The sequence below is a fragment of the Cornus florida genome, unplaced genomic scaffold (assembly GCF_030987335.1).
Source record: "Cornus florida cultivar Cherokee Brave unplaced genomic scaffold, ASM3098733v1 CherokeeBrave_3.0.0_Hap2_Chr10, whole genome shotgun sequence".
NCBI classification, from domain to species: Eukaryota; Viridiplantae; Streptophyta; class Magnoliopsida; order Cornales; family Cornaceae; genus Cornus; species Cornus florida.
This window is the reverse complement of record NW_026775580.1, coordinates 38,383,196-38,387,381: the sequence shown is the minus strand read 5'-3', so window position 1 is coordinate 38,387,381 and position 4,186 is coordinate 38,383,196. Positions and strand designations below refer to the sequence as shown.

The 4,186-nt window shown below is 39.0% G+C and overlaps 1 pseudogene; it reads left to right on the top strand.

Annotated features, from left to right (window-relative positions):
• The first annotated feature begins 2,438 nt into the window (after positions 1–2,438).
• Positions 2,439–2,537, top strand: LOC132280344 (small nucleolar RNA R71; annotated as a pseudogene).
• The last annotated feature ends 1,649 nt before the right edge of the window (positions 2,538–4,186 follow it).

The window sequence follows — 4,186 nt, the reverse complement described above, 5'->3', positions numbered from 1 at the left end:
GATTGGATGCAGGTGGATGTAGGTATGGAGTTCGATCGATCGAACCTCCTTGGAGATCGATCGAACTTATGCAAAATGTTCATTTTCAACATAAAAGTGCATGCAATCCTAATCACAGTTCCTAGCAATGCAAATGAACCTAAACTAAATATCTAAACTTCGCAATAAATGAAATTTAAAACAGAAATGAGGGAGGAATAGGGTTATGACACCCTACGAAATGTACTAGTCTTTAACGTCTCTAGCAAGACGTTGGGCTCTTTTAGCCCGAATCAAACATCTTGTAGTGCATCCCCTCCTTGATGGGGTGATAAGTGTTTTGAACTCCACCAAACAAATGGTTCCCTAGAGAACTTGTTGGATTAAGCTCAAAAGAAATTTTTGGTTCTTGGTCACAATGATCTTTGGGCTTCCATGCCCTTTCAAAACAAGATTTTGAAACAACTTTCTTGGAATTCAGGGTTGAAGATAAACTTTTTGGAATGTTGGTTTCAAGCAACGACTCTATTCTTTTACATTCATGGTCATGATATTTCTCTACAACATTCACTTCTTCATGCTTGTCAAATGAATTGGGAATCGGATTGAAGATATTCAACTTCACCTTCATGTGGCCAAATGAGATCTTCATTATCCCCGTCCTATAATTAATGTTGGCATTCGCGGTTGCCAAGAAAGGACGGCCAAGGATAACGGGAATTTGGCTCTTAGGATTCGGGACCGGTTCTATGTCAATGACAATGAAATCAACGGGGAAGAAGAATTTATCAATCTTAATCAATATGTCCTCAATGATACCCCTAATCTTTTTGATGGATCGGTCGGCAAGTTGCAAAACCACCGACGTCAGTTTCAAGTCTCTTAAGCCTAATTTGACATATACCGAGTATGGAAGAAGGTTAACACTTGCTCCTAAGTCTAAAAGAGCCCGATTAATGATATAATCTCTAATGATGCATGAAGTGGTAGTTAAACTGGGGTCCTTAAACTTTAGAAGAGTGTTATGCTGCAAATTTGAGCTTACTTGCTCGATTAAGACCACTTTCCTAGGTGCTTGGCTCTTGTTCTTCCTCTTTTGGGAGCATAAGTCTTTTAAAAACTTGGCATAAGCTGGAATTTGCTTGATTGCATCCAAAAGTGGAAGATTGACTTTTACTTGCCTAAACACATCCATAATTTCATTTGTTTTGGCCTTTTGCTTGTCAATTGAAATGGATCATTTTAAAGCATCCAGAAATGGAGCTCTTGGCTCAAAAACCTTTTTAGAAATTTTCTTTGAAGTCTCTTCAACACAAGAAGTTTTGAAATCATTTTGCGAATTTTTCTTTTCAAAATCACCTTTCAAATCACTTTTCATGATATTCTCATTTGAAAGATCATGCATATGCAATGAAGGAGGAATAGGATGTGAAACGGGACGGGTGTCAACTTGTGGTTGCACCGGTTCACTCTTTTCATTGGACATACCCACTTGGTTGTCCACAATCTTCCCACTTCTCAAGATAGTCACAGCGTTGACATGCTCTATTGTATGACCTTCTGATGAGGAATGAGTCTCCACAACACATTGTTACTTTTGTGGGGCATTTAAAGGCATTTTCCCTTTCTCTCTAGCATTTAAAGTACTAGCTATTTGCCCTACTTGTGTTTCTAGCTTAGCAATAGATTGAGAATGAGAATGAAACAATTGAGTGTTCGCCTCTAAAGTGCCTAGAGTGGTCAAAACTTTCTCTTCAAAAGCGGGACTCCTAGCATTTCCTTGAGAATATGATGGCTGATTAGGAAAATGAGAATTAGAAAATTGATTTCCTTGTGATTGAAATGATGATTTAAAACCTTGGGAACCTAGGCTTTGCATCGGAGGTGGAACATACTTCCCTTGGAAACCACCTTGGGGAGGGTTTGAGCCTTCCCCTTGGTTTCTCTAAGAAAAATTCGGGTGATTCCTCCATCTAGGATTATAATGATTGCCATAAAGATTGTTCCCTTGATTAACAAAAGTTGCATTAACTTGTTCATGATGCTCACTTTGCACATGTCCATGGGGACAATTGGAAATAAAATGTAAAACACTTGAACAAGTCATACATGTCTCATTGGATGCATGATGGGAATAGTTAGGGACGGAAGATACTTGATTTGCCAAGTTTTGGTTGATCAAGAATTGATCAAACCTTTAAGATAAGGATTTCATCTCAGCGGCTATTTCATTGGAATGGTCAACTTGATGTAAGCCAACACTTTTCCTTCCACTTGAATTCCTACCATTCTTAGAAGATAAAGTTCGATGCAAAGATTTTTCACTCATGGTCTCATAAAGATGCCACACGTCATCCTCATGCCTATCAATGTAAGAGTCACCCATGGAAGCATCAACCATGCCTTTATAAATGTCGGATAAGCTCTCGAAGAAATATTGAACTAATTGCCATTTGGGCATGTCATGATGTGGACACTTCCTAAGCAATTCATTGAATCTTTCCCATGCCTCATGGAATGTTTCCCCATCCCCGTGTGAAAACTCTCGAATTGAGGTTCTCATGGCATTGGTCTTAGAAACTGGATAATACTGCTTTAAGAACTCTTGTTGCATTTCTGCCCAAGAAGTTATTGAAAAAGGCCTAAGATTGTTAAACCAATATTTTGCCTTGTCTTTAAGGGTGAATGGAAAAAGTTTAAGCCTTAAGACATCTTCCGGCATGTCCGTGTATCTCACGGTGGAACATACTTCAAGAAACTCATCCAAATGCTTGTAAGGTTCTTCACTTGGAAGTCCATGATAATTAGGAAGCATTTGAATGGTTTGTGGTTTGACCTCATAGTGGTGCGCTTTAAATGGTGGCAATTGAATGCATATGGGTGCATTATATTCATTAGGCACATAGTGATCTCTTAAAGTAAGGGGAGGATTAACAATTAGAGGTGCAACATGGGCACCTTGATTGCCTTGAATGATGGGAGGTGGTGGAGCATAGATTGGCCTTGGCATTCCCAATGGAACTTGGCCTTGTTGTTGTGGTGGGTGAATGAATGGCCTCGGCATGCCTAATGGTACTTGCATGTTATCATGATGCACATTGGGGTGGAGGATACCTTGTTGGTCTATGTGACCAAGGTCCTCCACATGGTCCTCATTATGTCCTTCCATTGATGAAATGGATTGACTAGAACTTCCTCTTCCCCTAGGGTTTCGAACAACAGATTCAAGATGAAAATTTAGAGGGACAAGAGTAGGTTTCAATGATCTACAATTATGCATGCATAACAAAACACAATAAGCAACATACAATGAACAAACACTTCACCTTCGCAACAAATCAACAATCAACAAACTTCCTCCACATACAATGATCACATACTCCCATGCTATCAACAATATGCAAAGAAAAGTAAATTGCCTCCACGTGGGCTCACGATTTATCTAAAAATTAAAATGCAAGCCTCCACGCGGGCTGACGATTTAACTAGAGATTGAGTTAAGAAAGAGCTCATAAAGGGTCCTTTAGCACTTCAATTTAATTTTCAATTTTAGCCTTACAAATTTTTAGATTTCAGCTTTTTCCTTACTTTTGCTTAGCTCTTTGCTTGGAATGCTCATTTGCTCACCTCTAGCTCAATGCACCTTGTCAAACAAGAACCAACACAATAAGTAACCAAAATGAAAATGGAAACAAAGTAAAGACATGATCAAAAGAGTACTAATTCCTAATTGATTCCACAAATATGACATTGCCTTCAGTCAATCCTCGGCAACGGCACCAAAAACTTGGTGTTAGTGTCGTCCCCAATCCAAAGTTCGTGCACCAAAAAATAGTGGTGTAGGGCTATGATGAATGTGGCCAAGTTTTACATTTAGAAATTGCCACTACTACCTTTCACTAAAAAAATAGTTAGGGCGAGTAGGGATCGTCCCAAGGGATTGGTGGGTCGTATTAGGTTGTGGAATCGAGATTAGGGTTAGTAGGTCGAGTGATCAAAAGATTGGTTAGTGGTTGAATTTCACTAAGATGCAAGTTAAACTAAAGTAGGCAATTAAATATAGTGGAGAGAAAATAAGAGAGAGATCTCGGGATTTAGAGATCACCACTAAGCATAGCTTTTCTACACCCTTAATGAATGATTATGAGGGGAAAAACATGTATTGCAACTTAGTGTGTGTGTGTGTGTGGTTGTTTCAATAAGCATA